Source organism: Ovis aries, chromosome 24, assembly GCF_016772045.2.
Source record: "Ovis aries strain OAR_USU_Benz2616 breed Rambouillet chromosome 24, ARS-UI_Ramb_v3.0, whole genome shotgun sequence".
NCBI lineage: Eukaryota > Metazoa > Chordata > Mammalia > Artiodactyla > Bovidae > Ovis > Ovis aries.
The window spans coordinates 37,383,378-37,396,677 of NC_056077.1; the positions used below are offsets into that span (position 1 = coordinate 37,383,378).

The window sequence follows — 13,300 nt, forward strand, 5'->3', positions numbered from 1 at the left end:
AAAGAATTGATGCTTTTGAACTGTGGTGTTGGAGAACACTCTTGAGAGTCCCTTGGCCTGCAAGAAGATCCAACCAATCAATTCTAAAAAGAAATCAGACCTAAATATTCGTTGGAAGGACTGATGCTGAAGCTGAAACTCCAATACTTTGACCACCTGATGGGAAGAACCGAGTCATTTGAAAAGACCCTGATGCTGGGAAAGATTGAAGGCGGGAGGAGAAGGGGACAGCAGAGGATGAGATGGTTGGATGGCATCACTGACTCAATGGACATGAGTTTGAGCAAGCTCTGGAAGATGGTGATGGACAGGGAGGCCTGGCGTGCTGTAGTTCATGGGATCACAAAGAGTTGGACACAACTGAGTTACTGAAATGAACTGAACTGGGCATGTAAGATCTTAATTTCCAGACCAGGGATTGAACCTGAATCTCTTCTAGCCGAAGCACAGTTTTAGCCACTGGACCACCAGGGAAGTCCTAACCATATGCTTTGAAACAGTGAATTATATCTCAGTAGAGCTATTTTAAAACACATTAAATTTATAGTGGTATAACCAGGGAAATTGTTTTACAGGAAGACTTTTATAAGATGTGTAAGGATGTAGAGACAGAAAAATCCCAGCAAAGTTGTCCATCCACACAAGAGCTTTGATTTTCTCTGAGATGTTTGAATTTGGGTCATTTTAAGTTTTCTCATCAGAATGTCCTGTGTTTGACAAAATTTCTTTTAAAAAAGATATTTTACTCTTAAAAACAACAACTAGTAATTGCATTTTTTACAAACTGGGGCAAAATAAAAACTCTTTCTCAGAGTTGTGACTCAAGTACATGAAGGTTTGGAGGGAGAGGGTCTCCATTCTTTTTTTTTTTTTTTCTCCATTCTGATCATATCCTCACTTCAGCCTCTGTTTTGTGTTTTGCTTCTCATATGTCAAAATCTCTTCAGACTGATTAGGAGACAGGGACTTCCCTGAGAGCCCAGTTTATTTTATTCTCTTGACCACAGCTCGTAGAAGAGGGCTTGAACATCTTGGAACATTATGTGGGTGTGTGTGGGTGTGAGTGTAATCCTGTTATGATTTTGCAAATGTTTGGGAAATCAATTACCATAACCGTTCTTTAGAGTCACTCTGCTGCTGCTGCTGCTGCTGCTGCTGCTGCTGCTGCTGCTGCTGCTGCTGCTGCTGCTAAGTCACTTCATAGACCCCATAGATGGCAGCCCACCAGGCTCCCCCGTCCCTGGGATTCTCCAGGCAAGAACACTGGAGTGGGGTGCTTAAGAGGAGAAAACCTTCAGAAGCGAAGCAACAGTCATAGACCGCGGACACCCCCAGAAGCGCCCGTTTCTCTTTACAGAAGTCAGTGCATGGCCAGTGGGGCAGGTCAGTAAGTTTCAGGCACCTGGAGGTATTCCAGTACTCTTGCCTGGAAAATCCCATAGACGGAGGAGTGTGGTGTGCTGCAGTCCATGGGGTTGCTGAGAAGTTGGACACGACTCAGTGACTTCACTTTCACTTTTCACTTTCATGCATGGAGAAGGAAATGGCAACCCACTCCAGTGTTCTTGCCTGGAAAATCCCAGGGACGGCGAAGCCTGGTGGGCTGCCGTCTATGGGGTCGCACAGAGTCGGACACGACTGAAGCGACTTAGCAGCAGCAGCAGCAGCAGCAGGAGGTACTGAAGGGATGGAGGAAACGTCAAACATGACCAGCCCCAGGCAGGTAGCATAGAGAGTCAGTCTTGCAGGAACATGGACCTAAGGAGGGGGAGCACAGATCTGGTCCCCAAGCCACTTTCGTGCCCTCGCTGTAGGACTAGCTCCAGTTCAAGTGCGAGGAAGGGAGGACAATTGACCTCAGCGTTTCCTTCCACGAGTTGCCCTCCGCTTTCCCAGGATGGTGAAACTTCCCCCTGGCACCTGCTGATCCGGAGGCAGCTACTGTGTCAGTGGGAACACCCTCCCACCCCCCCACCCTCACCCGCACAGACACACACATTCCTCTGGCTTAGGCGCTATGGGAACCTCGGTCCGGGAGAAGGGGCCGGACCAGCAGCGCTACTCGGAGCATGGGCGGATCCTCAAAAGCCCAGGGACCGCAGGTTCTTTCAGCAGGCGAGGCTCGTGTTGTCCGAGCCATTTTCCCCCAACTCTGTCTACCTCTCCTTTCCCACCTTTCCACCTTGCTTGTTCGTTATTCAGTCGCTCAGTCGTTTCCGACTCTTTGCGACCGCATGGACTGCAGCACGCCAAGCTTCCCTGTACTATTAATACATCCCAAACCCTCTGGACGCAATGGATTACAAATACAGAATTTTGCGACGGAGAAGTGAGGAAGTTAGCATATAAAATATGAAACAGACTAATACATAAAACACATTACCTTGACATCCAGGCGACTGTTATACCCTCAATCCTGATATTTCACTAACTATTAACCTTTTAAAAGCCACACCCTGCAGGCTTTCCTGGTGGGCCAGTGGCTAAGGGTTTTGCCTTACAATACGGGGGACACAGGTTCGATCCCTCCTTCGATAACTAAGGTCTCTGCAACACAGCCAAATAAATATACATTCAAAAGCGAAAACCCCCACCCACAATTTGTAGGCGGGGGTTTTCTTTTTTTTCTTCCTCCTCCTGCCCAGCGCAAGGCTTATGACATTTTAATTCCCCCATCACTGATTGAGGGTTTCCTGGAGGCTCAGATGGTAAAGAATCTGCCTGCAATGCAGGATACCCAGGTTCAGTCTCTGGGGAAGATCCCCTGGAGAAGGGAATGGCTACCCACTGCAGTATTCTTGCCTGGAGAATCCCACTCCAGTATTCTTGCCTGCAGAATTACATGGACAGAGGAAACTGGTGGACTCCACGGGGGTCACAAACAGTCCGACAAGACTGAGCAACTAACACTTTTTTTCACCACTAATGGAACCCGGCCCTCAGCTCCCGGCCCTCACCTCTGAGAGCACAGAGCCCTAATCACTGTTTACCTATCTATTCATTTATTAAGCTCAGAAACAGACAGACTTTCAAACTGAAGGCGGATTGGGGCCAGCTTAATTAATTAAGTGAAAGCTAAATCCTGGTAAGTCTACAACAGTCTTCATTTCCTTTAACTTGGGTTTTTCCTTGCTCAGGTCATGTATCTGGAACTTGATTGAATCATATCCCTCTGAGAGACACGCATTTAAATGAAATCTAAGTAATAGCATGGTAAATTCCAGAGTAATTTTTTCCCACTCCCATAGAGTTCAAAAACTCCATCATCAACATAATAACTTTTTAATTAGCTTCACAGTATGTCGTCTTTAACCACAATGTTCAGGGGGCTTTTGACAGAGGAAGCTCAAACCATGAAGTTTGCGGGGTGGTGGTGGTTGGGGTGGGGTGAGAGGGCAGAGAACCTGACTTCATCAGAGTGACACAAATATCAACCCGGGGAGACTGTACCATACCTGTGTGGGGACCAAATAAAACTATATTCACACCAGGGTGAATTCATTAGCAAAGACTCCTCACGCCCTGTTTTACTGTCCCATCTGAAGTCATCTGATATCCCCTCTGAAGCTTAGTCCTGATAAGGAAAAGAACCAAACAACTGACATTTCGGCTCACCTGGGTTTTTCTTCCCTTTCAAGGCTTTCTTACCTCTCAGTTAATGCCTGTCTGTTGCTGAATGGTTCACAAGAAGTCTCTCTGGACTAAATAAAAGATAGGAGAAAAGCTTCTGCTGGGAGCCCACGGACAGACAATTGTTCGGTTCACTACCGAATTTATCTCTTGGCAAGAGAAAAAGGTACCTTGACCCCGACGTGATTTGAACACGCAACCTTCTGATCTGGAGTCAGACGCGCTACCGTTGCGCCACGAGGTCCTGGTGGCGACTCCTCCTGTAACGCCTTAGGGGGACAATTTCAGAGGTTGTCAGGTGTAAGCTCTGTTCTGCTTTTGTTTACTTTTACTGCTCTTACTACCGTTTAGGAATGACTGTAAGCTCTCTGTCCCTTTTATACTGAGTCTATTCAAAATGAGATGTAAATGAAGCAGGGTCAGGAGCTTAGAGCTCAAGGAATATTCGACTCCCCTCATTCTGGGAAACCCACTCTCCCTACAGAGGTGTTTTGTTTTGTTTTTTAGGGAGGGATGTTTGGGAAGAGATTGGAAAATGAGAAGTTCGGCTGTCAGGGAAGGCGGGGTGGGCTGATTGGCGCTCCCGGTGCTTTCTTTTTTTCCGCTCCTGCAGGCGGAACGCCAGGAGGATTTGCATGTTGAGGGGGTGGTGTCACACCTAGGGAGGAACACAACTTCCCTTTAACAGAAAGGGGCTTAGTAATTTTTTGCTTTAAAAAATTAACATATTCACACATGGGAGACGGGGTAAATTAGGAGTTTGGGATTAAAACATACTATATAAAATAGATAAATAACAAGGACCTACTCAACTTTTGCTATATCTTGCGCTATTCTTTAGTGGAAAAGAATCTGAAAAAGAATGCGTGCTCAGTCATGTCTGACTCTTTGTGACCCTATGGACTGTAGCCCAGCAGGCTCCTCTGTCCATAGGATTTCCCAAGCAAGAATCCTGGAGCGGGTTGCCATTTCCTTCTCCAGGGGATCTTCCAGACCCAGGAATTGAACCTGTGTGTCTCTTGTGTCTCCTGCACTGGCAGGATTCTCTACCACTGAGCCATGGATGTATATATATCTGAATCACTTTGCTGCAACCTGAAATATTGTAAATCAATTATATTTCCTTTAAAAACATTAAAAATTAGAAGTTTGATAACTCCAAAGTAACCCAGAGAAAAGCAGTTTTGAAGAGGGCAATGTGGCATAAATAGACTGTTTAAGGTGATAGATCAATGTATGTTAGCATGCTGAAGAAAGGGTTAATTGAAAAGATAGAATTTGAAGATGCCGGAAAGAAAGATAACCATATAACCAACGAAGCAAATCCCTTTCACAGTGAGACTGGCTCCTAGGTCCATGGGATTTCCCAGACAAGAATACTGGAGCTGGTTGCCATCTCCTTTTCCAGGGGATCTTCCCAACCCAGGGATGAAACCTGTGTCTCTTGTGTCTCCTGCATTGGCAGGTGGGTTCTTTATCACTGTCCCATAGACGTATGTATAGTGAGACTGAAGTAAAAAGTGAACGTCGCTCTTTGCAACCCCATGGACTGAGTTCTCCAGGCCAGAATACTGGAGCGGGTAGCCTTTCCCTTTTCCGGGGGATCTTCCCTATCCAGAGATCGAACCCAGGTTTCCCGCATTTGGAGGCGGATTCTTTACCAGCTGAACCGCAAAGGAGGCATCCTAAGTCTTCTATTTCAGATTTGACTTTTCTTGGAAGAGAAGGGGACAGACGCTCTCCCATAATGCATTAAACAAGGATACTATGGATAATTTTATTTCACTTCTGGGTGGTGAGAGGACGACTCCACTCTCGCCCAATGAGGTCTGTGGCAGTAGTGGTAAATTACATGTGTAGAGGAGCCCTAGCGGGCTACCCAGTTCGTGGGGAGAGCGACTGAGCTCATCAGGTGAAAGAAGGGGGAATAGAAGCCAGATGAACACAGAGCAGGTTGGTTATAGATGTCGGGGTTTCAGGGAAAATAACGTCATTAGAGAAACATTAATTTATTGGTGTTCAGTGCCCAAATATACACTCTGGCTCTCACCCTAGCCTCTGTTACCCAGGGGGGTGGGGTAGGGGGATGGGGTGGGGTGGATGCCCTTCCCACGTCCCGCTTTCCTATCCCCATTCCGGGGGCGCCAGGCGGGACAGGAGGAGACTGTCACCTGTGGGCCAGAGAGGCCGGTGTGGACAGTAGGGAGTAGGTTTGGCGGCGACGTGGCCTCGGCACCCGGCTGCTCTTGAAATGCTGACAGAAGTACGAAAGCCGCGGAGAAGCCTCCAAGGGGACCATCAGTGCGCTTGCAGGCGGAGTTAAACTTCTAATTCTTAGTTAGACAGTCTTCCTTAAATACCAATATGCAAAATGTGAAAAAAAAGAAAGGGTATCTTGAGGGTATCACCAAGGATACCAAGTGCGGGGCGGGGCTTTCTGGGGCGGGGCTTCCGTGGCCCCGCCCAACGATGACCAATCCCTAAGCAGCTTTCTGCTGGGCTTTTAAGACCCTTGCTGGGCGGTCCTGGGTTCAGCAGGCTTTTCATTTCCAGCTAGCGCTGTGATCCTGGAACAACCAGAGTCTCTGAGCTTCAAAAAATTCAGCAACGAACTGTGGGACGTATCGTGACTCACCTGCGCAGACAGTAGGTGGGGTGAAAGAGGGAAGGGACGCTCCGCGGCGGGGGAGGCCCGCAGGCGCTGCTTCGGGGTGACTTCCCCTGGGGAGTCAGGTGGGGGTGGGGACGGGGACAGGCACCACGCCCCACTGTGATACGTCCCGAGCCTCAGCGGGGATTGGCCGGCCGGACGTGGGGTGTGGGGAGGGTATAAAGCCCTGGTCGCCAGGGCCAGCACTGGACACACAGTCTTGGTGCCCAGAGGAGGCCCCTCAGCTCCTGCTCCTTCTGCTGGCCCCTTTCTTCCAGGCACCTTTTAAAGATGACGCTACCGAGGTGACCACTCGGGGCAGCAGCTCCTCTTCAGAGTCTCGGTCATGGACTCTGGTCTCCCATTTCTTCATCCCTTGGGGAAGCAAAAACAAAGGCAGAGAAACACAGAGGAGCTGAGACCCGTTGGGTTTGGAAGGAAAAACTATTATTCTGATGCTGGTGGAATTGTGGCAACAGGATGCCACCACCAAGATGAACACCAGGAGCTCAGTGACCCTCACGAGATTATGGGAAATCTCAACCAGCTTCAGGAACCGTGGCTGACAAGGGAAAGAGACGAAAGGGTGTGAAAGTACCATGGACAGTGAGATCCACTTTCAGGACACCGGAGCACAAAAGAGAACCTCAGAGGGGATAGATGTCAGGTACTTGTCACAGCAAGTCGTTTTCAGTGTTGAAAAATCTGCAGACCTCTTTGACCAGGGAGATGGAAGAGGTCAGGTGGGCAGGTACTGGATGAACCTGGAGGAGGCTGAATCATGACAGGCGCTCATTGCTTGGAGCACCAGCTGGAGAGGAAGATGTGGGTAGAAACTTGGAACACATCAGAGCCCGAGTGAGCACCATCGTCGGGTTCAGGGTCTGCAGCAGGAGAAAAGGAAAGGCGTGCTGAGCAGTCAGCCTCATTTAGTGCATTTTCTTTTCCATCAAAGCAGATGAGTGAGCATGTGAGTCCCCACTAACGACTTCTTCATGGAGGAGTTGCCAGCACAATAGTTGTCCCACCTGTGACATTAACATGCACTCCTACCAGGCACACTTGGAGAGCAGTGTGTCTGTGGGGTGAGGTCCACGTTCCTTGCTCCCCATGGCTCCCTTCTGAGCTGTCGGAGGCCTCCTTCCACCTGTCCAAGAACTGAGGGTGAGAGGTTTCTGGCAATCTCTCAAGGAATCTGGGTAATGGTTAATTATGGTCTTGTTTTGAACAGGCTCCCCCTCCCATTATCTTAGCATCCCACCAGGTCCAGCTACCTTGAAAATTCACATCGTTTGTATGGGGACCTCCGCAAAACATGAAAGGAGGAAGGACCTCATAAAGTTTTCCCCAGCATTTAAATATGAAAAATTTGAAATCTAATGGATGGCTGAAAGAATTTTACAGTTTATACTTGTATCCTGCAAACATTTATCATTAATATTTAAAGGCAGTTAACTTTAGCACATATCCATCCATCTCCCATTCACCAATCCATCTTATTTTCATCCACTTCAAAGAAAACTGCAGACATCAGTAAGCTGGTACATCAGTAGTCCCGTACGTGTGGATTAGACCCGGAGAGCCCCTTCTGTGCTGGCTGCCTCCATCCTGTTCCTCACCTTCATGGAGAAGCTGCAGGAAGCTCCCAGGTGAGGGAGACCCAGAGCACCCAATGGCAGACAGGTCGTGTTGCTAGACAGCAAGGAAAAAGATTATTTTAGTTGCACCCACAGGAATGGGATCAGAGAGCTGGCGACAGATTGAGATAACCCATTAGCCACTTGGCAGAGCTTGCTTTAGACTTTCATCTCTCTCCTCCCTTCCATTGGACTTCACTTCCAATTACAAAACTCAATGGGTTTTCATTCCCCCATTTTAAAAAACTGAAGTATAGTGGATTTACAGGCTTCTCTGGTGGCTCAAACCATAGAGAGTCTGCCTGCAATGTAGGAGACCCATGTTCTATCCCTGGGTTGGGAAGATCCCCTGGAGAAAGAAAGGGCAACCCACTCCAGTATTCTTGCTTGGATAATCACACGGACAGAGAAGCCAGCTACAGTCCATGGGGTCGCAAAGAGTTGGACACGACTGAGCGACTAACCCATAGTTGATTTACAATATTGTGTTGGCTTCAGGTATTTAACAAAGTGATTCAGATACGTATTTCCAGGTTCTTTTCCAGTATTGGGTATTACAACTATGGCACATAGTTCCCTGTGCTATACAGTAGGTCACTGTTGTTGATACACAATTAACGTGTATATCTGTTATATATATAAGTGTGTATCTGTTAGTCCCACACTTCTAATTTACTCCTCTTCCCTCCTTTCCCCTTTGGTAACCCTAAGATTTCTTTCTACGTCTGTACAAAACTCAATGGTTTTGAAGCGAGGATCTGCAGAGACCAATTTGAACTGTTCGCAACTTCCTAGAATTCAGTCACTCGATGAGACTGCTTTGGGGAGGGGGGTTTAGAGGAACTTGAGAAGGTGACAATGTTCTTCAAGACAAAAGCTGCCCTCCTGAGTGGATTCGTCTCTGAACTGCTCCCCTGAGGCTGAGATGAGCCTCTGCGAATGACGCCTCTGATACTTGCCTCAGCTCTGCTGTGGGGTGCCATGTGTACATCTGGGCTCCATCTACACTTTCTGGAGCCCAATTCCTGGTTCTCCCAGGAGCTGCTGCCCAGGTCTTCAGACCTCCCAGCAGAGCCCCAGGTCTCAGTGCCCGCAACCCCAGGCCACCCATCCAAGGGCCTTGCCCCCACGTGGGTTCCCTTTCTCGAGGTCCCAGTCCCTCCTATTTGAGCATCTCCTTTGTCATGCTGGGTCACCTCATTTGTGCAGATGAAGGTAGGGGACAGGACCATGCTGAGGCTTGTTCACTCTCACCATGGAAACTGCCAGCGGAGTCAGGGTCCTGAACCCAGATGGAAGAGGAGGTCTCCCAGGTCTCCTAAGGGTGACTCCAGGAAGTGTTTCTGCTTGGCTTCCCTACTCAGGCTCGACCATGTGCTCTGTTCTCCCTCAAAATCAGCCAGTGCTGGGAGGAAGCGTGGCCCTGGGGACCCTGGGTTTCCTGGAGGTGTTTCCCCTCTTTGACTAGACATGATAGTTGCGAGTTGCTGTCTCTGAGCTGCTGCAATTTCTCTGGTAACTGTGAGGCATCTCCCGGTTCTGCGAGAGATGACAGGACTGGAGAGAGAACAGGCAGGACCAGGGGACTGAGGCAGAACCTGCAAGGGGCAGGATGCGGCACAATAGGGCCCTGAGGGACAGGGACAAGGAGCAGATCTGGAGGGCCTTTAACCCATGTAAAGATGGGAGACGGGGACCAGATTCCCACTGTGATGCTCCAGAAGCCATGACCTCCGACTGGGAAGATTTGGGGGAGGGGACAACGATAAAAGCCCAGGTGCAGGCCAGATACTAGACAGGGAGGGTCTGGGCGCAGAGAGACGGGTCTCTGGCTCTGTGCCTTCTGCTGATCCCTTCCAGAAGCTCTGTAAAGGTGACCCCGGTGAGGAATCTGCCCTTACCCCAAGACCCAGCTCGTCTTACAGGCACAAACTCAGGCCTTGGCTCTGCTGCGCCCACTGTCCCCTCCTCCACCTTATTCCCCATCTCTGTCCACGGCTGGGGTTGCTGCACCCGGCGCTCACATCTCCCAGGGCCAGCCTGGCTCAGTACCAGGCTTGAGGTCATGGTAACAACTGCAGATTCTGAGCTCCTGTGCATATCCGTCTGAGGCCACCAGAGAGAGCTGCTGAGTGCTAGAAACTGGGCTGGGACTGGGGCTTCAGGGAACAGAACAGGTGTAGGGTTGAGAAATGAGGTGTGTCCAATGCCTCGGTGTTCCTGAAAAGGTGTCCCAATGAAGACTTCTGAACAATTGGAGAGTAATGTTTGAGAGTAAATGAACAAAGTTTAGTTTAGTTTAGTCGCTCAGTCTTGTCCGACTCTTTGCGACCCCATGAATCGCAGCATGCCAGGCCTCCCTGTTCATCACCATCTCCCGGAGTTCACTCAGACTCACGTCCATTGAGTCAGTGATGCCATCCAGCCATCTCATCCTCGGTCGTCGGTCGTCCCCTTCTCCTCCTGCCCCCAATCCCTCCCAGCATCAGAGTCTTTTCCAATGAATCAACTCTTTGCATGAGGTGGCCAAAGTACTGGAGTTTCAGCTTTAGCATCATTCCTTCCAAAGAAATCCCAGGGTTGATCTCCTTCAGAATGGACTGGTTGGATCTCCTTGCAGTCCAAGGGACTCTCAAGAGTCTTCTCCAACACCACAGTTCAAAAGCATCAATTCTTCGGCGCTCAGACTTCTTCACAGTCCAACTCTCACATCCATACATGACCACTGGAAAAACCATAGCCTTGACTAGACGGACCTTAGTCGGCAAAGTAATGTCTCTGCTTTTGAATATACTGTCTAGGTTGGTCATAACTTTTCTTCCAAGGAGTAAGCGTCTTTTAATTTCATGGCTGCAGTCACCATCTGCAGTGATTTTGGAGCCCAAAGAAATAAAGTCTGACACTGTTTCCACTGTTTCCCATCTATTTCCCATGAAGTGATGGGACCGGATGCCATGATCTTCCTTTTCTGAATGTTGAGCTTTAGGCCAACTTTTTCACTCTCCTCTTTCACTTTCCTCAAGAGGCTTTTTAGTTCCTCTTCACTTTCTGCCATAAGGGTGGTGTCATCTGCATATCTGAGGTGATTGATATTTCTCCCTGCAGTCTTGATTCCAGCTTGTGTTTCTTCCAGTCCAGCCTTTCTCATGATGTACTCTGCATATAAGTTAAATAAGCAGGGTAACAATATACAGCCTTGATGTACTCCTTTTCCTATTTGGAACCAGTCTGTTGTTCCATGTCCAGTTCTAACTGCTGCTTCCTGGCCTGCATACAGATTTCTCAAGAAGCAGGTCAGGTGGTCTGGTATTCCCATCTCTTTCAGAATTTTCCACAGTTTATTGTGATCCACACAGTCAAAGGCTTTGGCATAGTCAATAAAGCAGAAGTAGATGTTTTTCTGGAACTCTCTTGCTTTTTCCATGATCCAGTGGATGTTGGCAATTTGATCTCTGGTTCCTCTACCTTTTCTAAAACCAACTTGAACATCAGGGAGTTCACAGTTCACATATTGCTGAAGCCTGGCTTGGAGAATTTTGAGCATTACTTTACTAGCATGTGAGATGTGTGCAATTGTGCAGTAGTTTGAGCATTCTTTGGCATTGCCATTCTTTGGCATTGCCTTTCTTTGGGATTGGAATGAAAACGGACCTTTTCCAGTCCTGTGGCCACTGCTGAGTTTTCCAAATTTGCTGGCATATTGAGTGCAGCACTTTCACAGCATCATCTTTCAGATTTGAAACAGCTCAACTGGAATTCCATCACCTCCACTAGCTTTGTTCGTAGTGATGCTTTCTAAGGCCCGCTTGACTTGACAGCTTTAAAGCCATCCTGAATGTGACAGTCATTCTCTGTTTCTATAGTTTTTGCAAATGTGTATTGTTTCATGCAATCATTTTATATCAAGTGATACTGTGCCCAAAAAAAAAAAAAAAGGCCACCCAGTATTGTAGATAACTGTGACTGAAGGAAATGCGGGTCACAGAGGGAGATTAGAATAGAGAATGAGAAACTACGTGTTATGAATGTCTAGAGAGAGTTTTCACAGGCGCAGAGAGGCAGTCTGTTGGATCTAGTGTTGGCTAAGAATCATTAAAACTTCAGGGCATGGCTTAGAAAAGAGCCCAGGTTTAGAGGTGTGGAAAGTGAAGATTCTTCTGTTAAGGAAACATGGTAAATGGACTCAAAGGCTAATGGCTATGGTAGGGTAGGATGAGGGGTGATTTCATTATGTGCCAGAATTTGAACTTGAAATTTTCCAGGACTCTAGTTTATTCTTAGGAACTTACCTCTCCTTGACGAGAAGACACCAATTAAACGTGAACACTGGAACCAGCATTTAGTTCAAAATACATCCATGAATTGCAAGAGGTCTTTACAATATTAATGGAATATTAATGGAAGTCGAAGAAGAAAAAAATCATTTTGGGGGGAGAAACATGCAAAAACTCCTTCCATAACAAAGAATGGGGCGAAAATGAGTAACGACGATCAAAGGAGGTGAAGTTGTATAAAAAAAATAACTCAAGTACCAGAAAATTAGTACTCCTACAAACCCAGGCAGGTAACTCCGGAAGAAAACCATGGCTTCAGGGAGATGATACAAGCTATAACCTGTGGCTGGCACTTGATGCATCCTTTTTAAATTAATTATTTTAATTGGAGGCTAATTACAATATTGTGTTTTTTGCCATACATTGACATGAATCAGCCAGGGGTGTACATGTGTCCCCGCCATCCTGGACACCCCACCCACCTCCTTCCTCACCCCATCCCTCTGGGTTGTCCCAGAGCACAGGCTATGAGTGATGCATCTTTTTAAAGCCATTTTTTAGAGCAGCTTTAGGTTTGCAACGAAACTGAGAGTGGAGTACAGAGATTTTTCAAATACTTCCTGCCCACCCTACATGCATAGCCTCCCTGATTATCAACACCTCTCAGCAGGCTATTACATTTTCTATGAAGAATGATCTCCACCGACGCATCATAGTCACCTGAAGTACAGTTTATCTTCGAGTTCATGCAACGTATATTCTATGGGTTTTGGACAAACGTATAATGGCATATATCCATCATTATAATAGCATAAAGAATATTTTAAAATCCTTAATATCTGTGCTCTGCCCCCTGCATTGGGAGCTCCAAGTCTTAGCCGCTGGACCACAGAAGTCCCATGTCTGACTTCAGTGTCTCTAGCGCTCAGTACATAGCAATGTGTATTTGGTGAATGAATAAGTGACTGATAAAAATGAGTTTGATAATCAATTCCTCCCAAGTCACTTTCCTGGAAGCCATCAGTTCACTGGTCCAATGCCTACTATCCACTCAGTTCTTATTTTGACACACATTGTTTCATTTAAATCCTACAACAATGATGCCACGT

At 47.5% G+C, this 13,300-nt stretch overlaps 1 long non-coding RNA gene and 1 other non-coding gene across 2 annotated transcripts; one reads left to right on the forward strand and one right to left on the reverse strand.

Annotated features, from left to right (window-relative positions):
* Positions 1-3,802: 3,802 nt before the first annotated feature.
* TRNAW-CCA (transfer RNA tryptophan (anticodon CCA)) lies at positions 3,803-3,874 on the reverse strand. Its single transcript has one exon. It is a non-coding gene; the product is annotated as a tRNA-Trp (tRNA).
* A 2,261-nt stretch (positions 3,875-6,135) lies between these two features.
* LOC132658532 (uncharacterized) lies at positions 6,136-10,824 on the forward strand. The gene is made up of 2 exons (XR_009598330.1): positions 6,136-6,276; positions 6,559-10,824. It is a non-coding gene; the product is annotated as an uncharacterized LOC132658532 (long non-coding RNA).
* The last annotated feature ends 2,476 nt before the right edge of the window (positions 10,825-13,300 follow it).